This window comes from Pinus tabuliformis, chromosome X, assembly GCF_031772625.1.
Source record: "Pinus tabuliformis cultivar Carrire ecotype Pingquan chromosome X, CPIR1, whole genome shotgun sequence".
Taxonomy (NCBI): Eukaryota; Viridiplantae; Streptophyta; class Pinopsida; order Pinales; family Pinaceae; genus Pinus; species Pinus tabuliformis.
The window spans coordinates 605,394,385-605,409,774 of NC_142308.1; the positions used below are offsets into that span (position 1 = coordinate 605,394,385).

General features: G+C 36.7%; 1 pseudogene across 1 annotated transcript in view; it reads left to right on the forward strand.

The window, feature by feature from the left end:
* The first annotated feature begins 139 nt into the window (after nucleotides 1-139).
* The window catches only part of LOC149141494 (ubiquitin C-terminal hydrolase 13-like), a 65,360-nt pseudogene continuing 50,109 nt past the window's right edge, over nucleotides 140-15,390 (forward strand). Inside the window, exons 1-9 of the transcript XR_016265082.1 lie at nucleotides 140-483; nucleotides 1,184-1,334; nucleotides 1,442-1,599; nucleotides 1,898-2,162; nucleotides 2,432-2,650; nucleotides 2,803-2,911; nucleotides 3,111-3,233; nucleotides 3,371-3,469; nucleotides 8,081-8,190. The product of XR_016265082.1 is annotated as a ubiquitin C-terminal hydrolase 13-like (transcript). The remainder of the gene's footprint in view (nucleotides 484-1,183; nucleotides 1,335-1,441; nucleotides 1,600-1,897; nucleotides 2,163-2,431; nucleotides 2,651-2,802; nucleotides 2,912-3,110; nucleotides 3,234-3,370; nucleotides 3,470-8,080; nucleotides 8,191-15,390) is intronic.

Sequence of the window (15,390 nt, forward strand, 5' to 3'; positions counted from 1 at the left end):
ATACAATCATGCTTTTTCTGTCCCGCGAAAAAAAAAAAGGTAAAAAACTACCTTCAAAAATTTCCCCTTCCCCTTCGCTGGATTGAAAATAAAACCGCCTACACAAGTATAAAGCGTTTTGTGTGCGCGCAAAGTTTCTCGGCTGGTAGTAATAATAATAATGCAAAGGTATATCTGGCATTGGAGGATGCCGGAGGCTATTTTTCCATGTCTATGATTGCAGTTATTGTTATTACAAGTGTCGACAGAAGCTAGATCTGGACACTGTCCATTATAATCGTTATTAGTTTCCATGGCGTTGTAGGGCTAAATTGAATAAGGGGGAATGTATGCCGCCGTATAACAATAAACATAGCAATCGGATTTGGGATTGGATAGGCGGGCGTTAGGGCGTGGAATGCATGCAGGGGCAAAAGAACAAGGACGGCGAAATGTTGGTGCCCCATCCAGATTTCAACAACGACACAATTGAACCCATGGAAGGTCATTAGTTGCAAAAACCCTTTGACAAACTTGTATTTCTGTACCTTTTGTTTATTTATTGATTTTTTCTTCACCTTCTTAAGTTTGATCGAAAACTCGTAATTCGGTTCGGGAGCCTCTAGCCCCATTATTTTAACTTTGATTTTATAGGTTTTAATAGGTTTTTGGTTTTGATGTAGCATAAAAAAAGCTTATTGAGTTTGTCAGGGTTTTAAAGTTTCTTAAATCAGGGTTCGCTTACACTGCGAATAATTGCTTTGTATGGATTTGAGTGTCAGGTATCATTAACCACGTCATAGTGGAGAGAGCGCATTTATTCTTCTCGATTCCATTGTGTATCGGGTGCAAAGACTAATGAAGATTTTTGGAGCATGCCACAGTTTTTAACTTATCCCGGAACTTAAAACCTGATTTTACTGATATTGCTGAAACTGATACATTCACACAGTTATGACTGTTAAACTGAATTTTTACAAAAATGATCAAAGCACGGCATCATGAACAACGTCACCGATTAGTGAATTTTAGTTTTATTACCTCCACTCATGTTGGTGAGTGAGTACATTGAAATGGAATATCTATTAACTTGTCACATGTGGCGTTATTCGTGTCTATTTCTATTATTCTGCTACTCTGTCTCGCAACATTCGGATGTCTCAGCTTATTGTGTTTCTCACTTTTATATTTGCAACGGCAACAGTAGGGCAAGCCGATACAGAGAGCACGGCTGAGAACCAGCCTATTATTGAGGATCCTCCGACGTCAAAATTCACCTAGACATTGGAACACTTTACAAAGCTAAATCCGAAAAAATATTCTACTGAAACTTTTATAGTCGGAGGATATAAATGGTAAGGACCAAAATTGATGTCGATATTTGAATCCTTGGTGTACTCACTGATTACCGAGTTGAACCCAGGTTTTTCAACCTTCTCTTCTTCTTTTGACTTTGATGCAGGCGAATTCTAATATTTCCAAGGGGGAACAATGTGGATCACTTGTCAATGGACTTGGATGTGGCGGATTCTACCACTTTACCATACGGCTGGAGCAGATATGCTCATTTCAGCCTGGCTGTTGCTAATCAGATTCATTCAAAATACAGTGTCAGAAAGGGTATGGATTCTGAACTTTCAGATGCCTCGCGGTCTATACGATATACCCCTTGAACATTGTATTTCCGTGAGTAGGGGTTCTTACTTGAGTTTCTTTGGTTTTGTATATGCGCGTTCATTTTTTCATCTACAATCTTACGCTCTTTTAGGCTGTGTGTGTAGTTTTTCAAGCTCCATGTCAGGAATTAGGTGTTCCTCTTCTTTCAAGTCCTTGGTTACCTGTGGCCCTTTTTGTTTGATATCATTATTTGCCATGTAGATTAACATGTACACCCGTTCTCATTTTCATTTATCTGCAGACACACTACATCAGTTCAATGCTCGGAGAGTGATTGGGGTTTCACATCATTCATGCCACTTTTGGATCTTTATGATTCAGGAAAAGGTTATTTGGTAAATGACACTTTGGTAATAGAAGCAGAAGTTACCGTACAAAAAGGGATGGATTACTTGCAATATGATTCAAAAAAGGAGACAGGCTTTGTTGGACTGAAAAATCAAGGAGCAACAGGTTACATGAATTCCTTTCTTCAGACATTGTATCATATGCCTTACTTTAGAAAGGTTGGTTAGCATTTCCTTTTCTTTAGGCGGGTTTGGCTTATAAATGCTGCTAAACAGTTTTATGGTCCATTGTCTTTAGTTTTGTCTTGCCTTTGAGATTTTCCAGTTTAGTGTTTCATTATGATTGTTTTTGCAATTTGTTATGAATAGGTACCATGCAATACCCCTATGGTGTTAATTTCACTGTAGAGAATCTTTAGGTTTATTTGTGAATGAATATCTGTGCACCAAATTTGATATGGATATCTGTATGATTTATGATTTATTAGGCGGTGTATCATATGCCCACAACTGAAAATGATGTACCATCAAATAGCATTCGTTTGGCTCTACAGAGCTTGTTCTGCAAAGTTCAATACAATGATACCAGCGTGTCAACAAAAGATTTGACGAAATCTTTTGGATGGGATACATATGATTCATTCGTGCAGCATGATGTACAGGAGTTTAACCGTGTATTGTCTGAGAAATTAGAAGACAAAATGAAGGTGCTGTGCCTTTCCTGTTGTTTCTGATGATTTTATCACTGTTGTCGGGTTGTTTAGAGTTTCTTGAAATGGAAAATCATTAAAAAACTGTTTGCCATGAGTTTCTTGAAATGGAAAATCATTAAAAAAAACTGTTTGCTATTTGCTTTCAGGGTACTGTCGTGGAGGGTACAATACAACAGCTATTTGAGGGGCATCATATGAATTACATCGAATGTATAGATGTTGATTATAAATCTACACGAAAAGAATCATTCTATGGTATGGTCTGCTTTGTCCTATTTGCAATTTATTCAACGGTTTTCTTCCATATTGTTAATATGGTGGTGCTAAAATTTCCCAATAGATCTACAACTTGATAAGAGTCATTCTATGGTATAGTCTGCTTTGTTGTATTTGCAATTTATTCAACGGTTTTCTTCCATATTGTTAATATGGTGGTGTTAAAATTTCCCAATAGATCTACAACTTGATGTTAAAGGCTGTCGAGACATCTATGCATCATTTGAAAATTGACAAGTATGTGGAGGTCGAAAAACTTGAAGGTGATAATAAATACCATGCAGAGAACTATGGCTTGCAGGTTAGGTTATCAATCACCAACCCTAAAAATGTCAGATTGTGGTTTTTAGATTTTCTAGGCTTCTTGATTCACATTAAGAATTGTTACCTGTAAATTTTTGTCAACACTGGATCTCTAATTTTCAATGGTTCTTTCAGGAAGCAAGAAAAGGTGTTCTTTTCATTGATTTCCGTCCAGTGCTACAGCTTCAGTTAAAGCGATTAGAGTATGATTTCATGCGTGACACAATGGTCAAGGTGTTGTGCATGCCAGTGCCTCTTACTATATGTTTTTCTGTATTTATCTAGAACATTTAAGTCAAAATTGGTTGTGCTAAACAGCTCTATTGTGAGTTTTCTTTTTGGTAAAATTAACTGCTTGTGTATTGCTACTTAAAACCTGTTATTAGACAAAACAAACTAAAGAATTAAGAAGCAAATAGCACATCACCTTGACACAGTGTACAATGTGTTGTGTATACTAGTGCCTCGTACTATATCTTTTTCTGTATTCACCTAACTCACTTGAATCAGAATTGGTAGTATTGAACAGCTCTATTGTGATCTTGGTTTTTGGTAAAATCAACTGCCTGCTTATTTCTAATTAAAGCCTATTAAGTGCTGAAATGATAATACATTTCCTACTATTAAAAGAGGACAAACTTTAAAAATAATTTGAACTCTTACTTAGCAAACAAAGAACAAAAACTGTTTCTTACTAAGCTTAAATACATCTTGATCTTACTAAAGATTATGCATTCTATTCCTCTACAGATGAATAATGTTTATGCCCCTAGTAGATGATTGGCCAGTGTCATGACAATTGGACTGGTCATTGAAGCAGTTGATCCCAGAAATGAGAACTGGACTGGAATTGGAAGAAAACTGAACAAAAATCTAGTCCACCAAAAAATACATAAAATAGTCAAATTCAATATATGTGTGTGTGTGCGTGCGCGCATCAATATGAATCCAATTCATTTATCTTAGAATGAGTAGACTCTACATTGGGAATCCAATTCATTTATCTTAGAATGAGTAGACTCTACATTGGGATTCTAGCTTGATTCCTCTAGCCTTGAAAGTAGTGATATCTTTCTTTGTGGAGGTGGGTTTAGGTCCATCCAAGAAAGGTCTTCATTGTCAAATGTTGGTGCCTCACTCTCCACAACCCACTTCGTTGATGTATCAAAGTCACCTAAAATTATGTTGCTTGATTAAGGGGTCTTGTTTAGCAATTGGTTACGTCACAAACTAAGGTTGTACTAAACATTAACCATGTCATTCAATGATTTTTGGTCCAAATGTGTTTTCTTCTTGGTGTGTGTATGCTAAAAATTGTTCCAATTTTGTTCACACCCTAAAGAATTGCATGTTTGGCTTAATATGCAAATTGCAATTTTTTGGAAATTAGGGCATTGGCCACCTAACTATTGCCACAAATAGGCTGCAATAAGAGTTGAAGGCAAAGAAGTAATAGCAAATGATTTTGAAACTTGTAAACTGTCATGGATATTCCATTGGACAATTTCATAACATATTTCATAAAGATTTATTGAAATATGAAAAACTTAATTTTACTTAGACATTTTGGATTTATTAAATTATTGTTTTTGCTTATGCATGCAATATTAAAATGCAGAAAATAGAGAATAAATAGATCAATCCCTTAAAACCACAATAACACAAGATGACTTGGAAAACCCTTTAGGGAGGAAATCCAACCATAAGGTGAGGTTGCTATGCTCTCTCTTTCTCTGAATGGAAATAATGCAAATACAAAGGCGTGAGACTTGTGGCCCATGGGTTGCTATAGAACACAAGACTTTTCTGTTTTGCTCTCTCTATCCACTTTTAGCTATTCTGCCTAAGTATGGAACAAATTGCACTAGAATAGAATCAAACCTCTTTTCTTCCTAGTGGCCCAATTATAACACAACTTGATAGCCAACTAGGGGTTAGCTTTGACCCACTCAACCCTCAATATGAGTTACAACTCGACCCTTCTAGAGCCATTTTACATAGGGCCTATTTGGCTAGCCGTTTTTCCGTGAGTGATGGGCTTGTTGTGGCATCCTCTTGAATCATGGTGGACAAAACAAAAAGTTCAATTTTTGAGTGGCATAAGTTTTGCATACGGACTTTCTTTGAGGCCTTTCTTACATCAATGGAAAGGTATTTGGGGGTAGAACAACACTAGAGATCTGATGCAAGTGAGTTTTTTGACTCCAAAAAACTTAATTAAATGCGTCAAATTGCCTTTGGAAGGTTTTAAACCCCAAGTTGCCAAATTGGGATCCACCAATAAAAATGGTCTCATCAGTTGATTCCTTGAATTGAATTTTTCCACTTTGAAAGCATCAAGATGGATGACAAATAACATAAGATCTGATTTGGATCACGAATATCAATATAATTTGAAAACTTTGACATTTCTTGCCCAGGCGATCTTTTGTTCTAGTTCTTATAGCCATAGAGATGCCATCAGTCATAGGCTTATAATATGTAGAATTAGTGGCACTGAAAGATTTGTCTGCAACATACCACTATCTAAGAATGCATTCCCAAGCAACCTCCTCTACCTTCTTCCATTTAGCATAAATGGTGGGTTGAGCACCATTGGTGTGAGGCATAAAGAAAGAGTCAATCCCTTTACATGCCAGAAATATGTTCATCTCTAATTACTGGAGGATTCTTCAAAACTAGGCATATGCTTTTCAAGTTTAATTTCACTGGAAAGAACATCACCCTTTTTGCTTTTACCTGTCTTTTTTGGTTTTCTTGGTACTGCACTTCTCTGCTTGATAGGCTTCAATCAGAAATAGTATATGCACTCTTAGCTCACCAGAGACTTTTTTACAAGGTTTTACTCGGCTTTCCCAATGTGTAGGTGTTGTTTAATCCCATGGGTCCCCCCACCTTTAACTTCCTTTCCACAATAGTTGCATACTTTTACCCCATCTTCATGCAAATGTCAATTAACTCATGTTGGATCTTTTTAGTTTTTAGGGGTCGTGGCAACTTGTACAGTGAGAAATAAAAATCTGCATGCAAAACCTTAGGCTTTCTTAGTTTCTAGGAAAATCAACAGTTTTTTAGATAGAAATAGAGTAAGAATAGATGCCTTGACATGCCTAGAGAAGCTTTCCAAATCCTGAAAAAATAGCAGGAAAAAGCATCTCTCTAACATCCCTCATGAATCTGAGAATGATCTCTTTAATCACCTGCAAAAACAGCCCAACATATTTGGAAAAAAACTCTTGAATCACCTCCAATTTCCCTAAGAAACTCAGTGCAAAAGCTTTCCAACTTTGCCCTCCAACCAGCTCTCCAAATCTGCCCAAGAACTCCCACAACATAGCTCTGTCAATATCTCTCCAATCCCACTCAACTCAAGAAACTCATCTCAAGAATATCAAGAAGTTCAAACGAATAGTGTGAGTGAAATAGAAGTTGCCAGGGGTCTTTAAATAGTTTTTAGAGGGGTTACGGTTGCTTTGTAGGGGGGCCATCTCACAAAAATATATATTTTTTTAAATATTTGACTTTTTGAACTCTGAATTTGTGCTGTATGGCGTCTTATGGACTTGGCTGGCTCAGTACCAAACTGGCCATCAGTGCCACTGGTTGGACCTGTTGGATAAAAAATCGCCAGACTGGCTGGTTCAACTGGTTCTGATAACACTGGATGATCTTAAGGTAGTCTATTTAAAAACATTCATGTTAGGATAATCCTGTTATTGGGAAAACAAACTTCTACTAAATATAAAATTGATTTTACTGCCTAGCTGCAGTTGTTCCACCGCAAGCTAGCAGTTCAAGAAATAACCATGTTCTGGGCCACAACAAATGTTGTGCTTTCGTCTTTTAGTTTGTTTGAGTGGGTAGATTATTTTTGTAACTGTTATTATATTTTATAGTTTTTCTCATCTTAGAAGAAAGAAATAAAAGATCTGTCCACAAATGACTGAAATAGGTTAATGGAACAAGAAATTTCTAACCATAAGGTAATATGGGAGCCTTGAAGGCAACTCTTAGATGCATAAAAAATGCAAATAAAGATAAGGATTATAAAGATGGAGAGTAGAAGGATGAGATAATTATTTTTAAACTATATGCCAAATACAACATAAAGTTGTGAAATCAATTGTGTGAGTGTTAATTTCATCTATTTGTTATGAATGAAAGTGTGGTTTTGCTTTTTTTGAAGCTGCTTTATACATCTTGTATTTTAGCAATGCATTTCATCTTATTGTGGCATATAAGGCCAACAAAAGCCTTAGAAGCTAAGTAACATTGTAGACTTCTGAAAGAATTAGATGATTGGATCTGAATTTTGTAATTGGCTTCATTGAAGTCAACACATTAATTTATGAATTTCAATTTAGGAACATCAAGATATCATTTTTGCTATAACAATTTTTTATTTCTTATTGTTCAGCTATTGGATGAGCTGGGGTGGTAACCAAATTCATTTTGATGTTCTTTATTTGATTTATAAAATAAAATCAGTGCACTGCAGACTTGTATTAAATTAGTATCTTTTTATAATATATAATATAACTTTGAACTTCCAAAGGAACAGTTATCAATATAATACCACTGCCCATTGCAATGCTTCTTGGATAAGGATTTTAGTTTTGCAAGGTAGCTAGCCTTGAAAATATGAGGTACATGCGAATAATATTTTTGAGGCACTGCAAAGCCATAAAAGAGGCTTACTTTGGCTGATGTATGATGTAAATGTGTTCTATTTTCTTTTCTTTGTTCATAAAAATGGTTGCCCTATTTGAATGACTAAATGTTGTCCTTGGCATAGAGACTATCTTTTTGCCATCTATAGACCTGATTTCCTGTGTCTTTTGGCAGATAAATAATCGTTATGAGTTTCCACTGCAGCTTGATTTGGATAGGGAGGATGGAAAATATCTTTCTCCAGACGCAGACAGGGGTGTGCGTAATTTGTACACTCTACACAGGTAACCCTTGTTCAGACTCCAAGAAGTGGGTGCCTCTTATCTAACATTTAAAAATCCCAAACCCAAGTAACAAATGTGTCTAACAGCTGTATTTTAATCTGTAATCTAGTTCGAGTTACTGTATTGTGCACTTTTGGCTGAAACAAGAATAGTGGGATATGCTTGCAATTATTTCTGATATGCCTGGTATTCAACATGAGTTTAGATTTCCACTGCATCTCCTGCATGATTTACACTGTCAACTTTCCCAGGCTGGATCTACATATTAATAGTCGCATATACTGGATGCTGTGTTGCTGTTATACGATAGTTTGTGATTTTAGGGTGCCTAAACGGATTTTTACATTGATTATCAGTATCTGTGTGTACAAGTAATGGAGCATGCCTTAATGCTTTTTGGCCAGAAATAAAAGAGGTTGGCGAGCATGAATCAAAACATATAATAATAGTTGACCAAGAAATGATTCAGATGAAACTAGTCAATTGGGGGGATTGTTGTGTGTAACATAAATTTGTAAAAGTAATAGGCCTTCTATAAATTTCATGAAAAACATTCTCAAGTTAATTGCATTGATCTATTTGAAAATGTTGAAAATAGTAGCGAGAAAGGGTTCCTTGATTTGTGCCTTAATTCAAGGAGCCAAAATGAGTTTTTCCTTAGCATGATCGAGTTTCCTATAAGTTAGGAGCTAACTCCTATAAGTTAGGACAAATCCCTTTAATTTAGGATTTGTTTCTAAAAGTTAGGACTATTTATGAGGCATTTAACTAATAGGCTGAAGTGGATGGCTCAGCTTAGTGCCTTCTAGTGCGAATCAGCTATGGAAGCCAACATGCATGAGTTTCAAGTCTAAATTTGGGCAGATCGAGTTGCATGAGTCAGTTAGACTTAACTCACTCAATCACCAGTTTGACTTTCCAGAAATAACAACTGGCTAACTTTAGCCATTCGAATTGCCTTCAAAAGAAGGAACAAAGGCACACATTTGATCATTGTCTTGTGAGCTCGAGTTGGGGAGACAAGACAATAGAGCTCATGGGTTTGTGAGAAGGTTGCACAGGTTTATGTGTGGAGCTTGTGAGAGAAGTTGTGCCAAGAGTAGCTTGTGCATATCATTGGAGAGAGTAATTTCCTCGGAATTGCACAAGAATTTAGGAGTAGCCTATGCGCAAGGAATAAGGAAGAAATCAAGGAGCATATCAGAGGTCTCGCAAGGAGTGTTTCAGCTTAGTACAACGAGAGGGAATCAGTTTATATTCTCTATTGGAACAAGTTTGTATTTGTAAGAGATCTATTGCTCAAATTGCTTCAATAAAATTCTCAAAAAAGCAAAGGGTTTTCCCAATTGGGTTCCCTATAAACTTTTGTGCCTTGATTATTGTGATGGTGTGTTTATTTCTGTTCTTATTCCACTGCAAAATTTAGTAGAGAAATTCTGTCTATATCAAAAGAGAGTAGTTTTCAGATTGTTCATATTAGCAGTTGCAGAATTTCGTGGATTTTCTACAGATTTTTTTTCTATTATACTAACAAAGGACTGTTGGATTATTTGACCATATAAACATCCTTCATAGTGATGTTACACATCGTAAACAAGATGAACAAGATGAGTCTCTAATAGTGATGAATGATGACTTTATGTTGGAGCCCTTTGTGAGAAGGAGGCTTAGGAGATGAGCACAGGTCTTTGTGTGGTTGTTTGTACATGTTTCTAATCCCCAGGCAATGATTGATTTTGTTTTTTTATTGGTGTCAAATATAATTTCCCTTGCACTTGCCAAACCTAGATTTCATTTTGATGCTCCATCGGAGAAAAAAATAAAAGAGATTTGCTTGAATTGCCAGTTAAGTAAATTGTGCTTATCCATTCAAATCTGCCATTAAGTGTTGGTGTTTGGATTATGCTTGAGTGTGTTGGTAACTTGGATCAAAAGAGGAAATTGATGGATCCTTGTCTCCTCATTTTGTTCTAATGCCTATTGATCCAACTTCTCTTTTCTTCTTGAATATATATGTTACAACAAGAGGCCTTTAACCTTGGCTATAACAAATTTAGTTTTTAACTTCTTATCCAAGTCTTGGTTGAAAATAGCTATATTATGATACAGCCAAACCTTCCAACATAGAAATTTTGGAAGTGCAGTCTATAATTGTTTGAAGAGAGTTTTGTTTTTGAGAGACCCTATGTAATTTTTACCCCATAGTTAAAACACGTCTCTCCACGAGCTAGGCCTAAGTGAATGGTGACTAAAGCCAGCAAAGCAACTTGGGTATACCTGTTTAGTGAAGTTGCAATCAAAGAAAAGGTAATGGATTGATTCTTCTGTTGAGAGGCATGAGGCACACCTTAAGGGCCTTGAATTCCCCCTTTTACTTTGAGAAGCCCATCGTTGTGCCACACCTGATTCAATGGTGACTAAGGCCAACAATGAAACTTGGGTATACCTGTTTAGTGAAGTTGCAATCAAAGAAAAGGTAATGGATTGATTCTTCTGTTGAGAGGCATGAGGCACACCTTAAGGGCCTTGAATTCCCCCTTTTACTTTGAGAAGCCCATCATTGTGCCACACCTGATTCAAAATGGAAGATCATAGAGAGCGAGGTAGAGAAAGAAGTTCATGCACGTGTTCAATGTTCATCCCCGAATTTATACTACAAGGCATTCAAATCTCTTCATTTTAAGATGTGTAAGTCCCATGGAGTACATCCCTTTAGATTAGCTAACAAAACTGAGACAAGGGGGATAAGATTGCAAGGAGGTGACCCAAATGACCAACCTCTCTATCATTTGAAATCAAGGTTGCACGAAACGGGGAAACGGGTACGAGTTTCCGAAACAGGAAGCGATACGAAACGCGACCTCCCCAAATTTTGGAAACGGGGAAACGCGAATATATATATATATATATATATATATATTAGGACATTTAAGAAATATGTGCAATCATAAAGCATATATGATACATTCTAATTTATTACATTATGATAAAACTGTGAATTGTCAATGCATAAACTATAAGTATCTAAATTTGCATCACATTTACTCATGAATAATCACATAATGAAAATAGAAATATCCAAAATCAGCGATGAGAAATTTCTAATTTCTTGTCTCGTGCTTGATTGGGAGTCTCCTCCTACATAGTCGAACGACCTTAATGCTCTTGATTAAATACAAGTTTCATACCCTAGTACCCTACATTCTCTTGATTATTGGGAGTCTCCCCTGCATAGAGGGATTGGTTCTCTTGATTAAATACAAGTTCCATACCCTAGTACATGATAAAATCCAATGGAAACATTGCAATCCCCCCAATCCTGAAATCATGAAAAACAGATAAGTCTGCTGGATTTTGAGTGAGATCTAAAATTCTACTTTCTCCATATGAAATCCAATGAGGGTGAAACCACTCTCAAACATCCTGAGTCATTTCATGGTAATGTTAAAAATTTAAGTAAAAGGATGAAAATGAAAAATAAAGGAGAATATCAATTTTACTTTAAGAATTTAACATTACCATGAACTGCATATCGACACTAGGGCAAAAGTTCACTTTTATAACTTTAGACAGGCATCTAGAAGCAACTAGAAGTCACTAGGCTAACGTAAGAATAGATTAGAAAACAAATAAAATTAAAAAAACACAAGTAAATGCTGAAACGTGGGTCATACGGCCCTGAAACGCGTTTCAGGCCGTACTGGCAACGTTTCAGTTTCGTGAAATGTGGCAGTACGGCCTGAAACGTGTTTCAGGGCCGTACCAAACGCGTTTCAGCGTTTCGTACCAGTTTCCGTACGGAAACGCCCTTCTGCCCCACGTTTCCTGCAACATAGTTTGAAATGCTAAAATCATTTTGAAATATGGAAAATAGTATTTTAGTTCAGGCATTCCATCCATGTCTTCAAGGGGACTATCATTTTGAGCAGATTCCAAATTTGAGAACTTCTCAATGGGAGTCTCCTCCCAAAAGAAGGGTATTGTAAGCGAATTGAGAGCTATCCAAGCTTTTGACATCCCTTAATATTGTGATTCTTTGAAGATTCTTTGAGATCCTTTAATCCTTCATCTTCCAACTGATAGGTTATGTTACAATGATATATAGAAGCAGGGAGAGCTTTGTTAGGGCCTGGGGCATTGTCAGGTGATCAGTGTTGAAGAATCTAGGGCAAATGTAGTTAATGTGATTCTTCTAGCATGATAACTACTTGTGAGGTATTTTAATTTTTCTTCTTAGCACAATCTTCACTTGTTCTTATTAGAGTGTGTCTTCTTATATTCATCAAATAGTTACCAAAAACAAAGAGACAAGAACACAAGATATTGGCTTTTTGCCAGGGCCAAAACCTCTCCCTCTTGGAGAGGAAAACCCGCTCAAAATTCTTCTTATAGAGATTCCAATTGACGAATACCAAGACCATGACCCTTGACCTATCAGGCCACTCCAAGACCAAGACACCAATCCTCTTTTTACTGTTGAGATCATCATCATCATTACTGTTTCACCGAGATCATCATCATAGTACCACAGAGGTCCTTCTAGTTGCACCATTGCTTGCTTCATCACCATGTCAACGAGGTATTTCTACTTGAATGTGAGCTGCACCGAGAACTTGATCACAACCTTGTCTTCATTAAAGAACAAGACCTACTTCACCGAGATCTTGACTGTGTCTAGAATGCCGAGAATGTATAACTGTGAGGTCACAATCATGCTGAGATTGTGACTGTGTCTAGAGAGCAATGCTAAGAGTGCATTACTGAGAGTTCCTTGCATCAAGATCTTTACCATCAATTATGCCGAGACTGTTTGTGCTACTGTAGGATTCCTGAGATCTTCACCACCAAAAACAATGACTGTGTTTCCTTCACTGAGATGTGCACCACCAAGGAGGAGAAGACTGTCATCTTTCTCACTGTAATTGTCCATGAGAATTGCAGAGGTGTCTACTGTACCCATCTGAGGTTGCTGAGCTTGTGGACAGACCTCCGAAAATGTTATCTGAAACTGTCTTCCTGCAACTCCTGTACCCATCCAGAGTTGCAGAGACTTGTCCGAATTTCTGTCCTGTGGTGACCCTAGCTGGGTATATATAGTTGTTGTGTCTCCATAATAAGCCGACATGCCCATTGAACCTATGTGTCACCTTTTATGAGCCGACTTGACAGTTATATATATTTTGAGGCTGACATGACTATTCTCTTCATCGTTTAGCTTGCTGCCTTCTTCAAGAGGATTGTGCTTGTCTTTGGAGGGCTTCTAGACTTTTCTATAGACTTGTATACATTACACATAGGCTCGAGAGAGCATGACATTGACTCTTTGACATCCTAAGGCTCTCAATGGGAGCTACTAATAAATAAACCTCTTGCTCATGAAACCCATGCAGCAAGGAATAATAATAAATTCATTTTCTTGTTTACAAAAATCATAATTGCAATGTCATGAAGACCGAACCTAGTTACACTTCCTTCAACAATCAGCTCTGTATTGCTTTTAGGATTTCTAGTTCCTTGATTGGTTTTCATAGCACAATGTTCTCTATGGAGGAGATGACCATTCGGATTACTCTTGGATTAGCGCCTTCTTGGTTGGAATATTTGGACTCAAAATGAGTCTTGGCAGCATGCTTGGTTGCCAGGAAATTGCATATCTTGGATCCATCCTCCAAAGTAATCTCTTTATTATTGTTTTTGTGCTTTCTTGCATTAGCTCATCAAAGGGAATGCTGTGTTACTGTCCCCAAACTTCAGGCAAAGGCTGCACTATTTAAGCTGCCACATATCTTATTCAATGTTCAGTTCCATGCGTGGTTTTTGCTATGTCACATTCTATGCTTGTTGTAGCTCAGAAGAGATTCTTTGATTTCCTTTTGACCCTACATAGAGGCTAGCTGAGCTTTAATATGTCTTTCTCAACCGACGATGTGATATAGGAAACTTTAACCTAGCTTTTGAGAGCAATCTGATCCATCTTCAATTGTTTCTCCCAAATAAATATTGGGTAACTTGTGATCCAGATCTGCAATAGCTTTGAAATTTTATTTATGCTCATTGAGTCTTGAAGCTACAAAGAATTGAATCAGAATGATAATGGTTGAAAATTAGGTAATGGTTGAATCAGAATGGTAATGGTAATTGTATGTACAAAGCAATAGGCCTATGATCTTAAGGTTGTCGATGGAAAAATTTTGGACGTGATGACACTTTCTTGGAGGAGATCAATCATCCTTGATTATTAGTGTTTGATGTATTCCTTGATTTGATGTATTATCACTTATTATCTTAAGGTTGGCAATGGAATATTTTTGGATGTGATGACACTTTCTTGGAGGAGACCACTAATCCTTGATTATCAGTGTTTGGTGTATTCCTTGATTTGAAAATGATAGATGATATGGTGGGACAGTGATGGAGGCAAACAGTAACATAGAAGATATTGGAATTGGTTGAACTTCATCAAAATTGGTTAATTTGGGGGGATTTTGGTTGGAAGTGGTCAACCAAATTGGTCAGTCATTGACAAATTCAGTAAAGACGGCTTTGTTCTTGACAAAATTGGTCAAAATTATAACCAATTTGGGGAAATTTGTTCTTGACAAAATTGGTCAAAATTAACCAATTTGGGGAAATTTGTTCTCGACGAAATTGGTCAAGATTAACCAATTTGGGGAAATTTTGTTATTTTGATATTTATGTACTGATGTAGCCCTTCCCACTCAAAAGAGGGAGAAAACCAAAAATGGAAAAACCTTATGAATTCCCTAAAACCTAATTTTTAATGATGCCCACTATTAAGGTTCCACTTTGTGATTTTCATCCCATTGGTGGGGAATTGTTGTTGGTTCCTTGGAGGTCTTTCTTTGGCCAATATTGTGAAATATCCTATTTAAACATTTACAATATTTACAGTTGTTTGCAAAGGGATTTCGAAATAGGCTACATGACACCATTTCCTTTGGAGGGACTAATTATATATTAATATTTTTCCATGTTTCTTTTATTTTTCATTATTTTTGTATTTGTTAAAGGGTTTCAACCATATATCAACACACCAGAATTCAATAACGTCTTCTTGAGAGTAAGACATGCCTATACTGTTTTCTCCTCTTAATTATATCAGGGATTAGCAAAGCGAGGTAATCTTTTTAATGATGCCCACTATTAAGTCTCCACTTTGTGATTTTCATCACATTGATG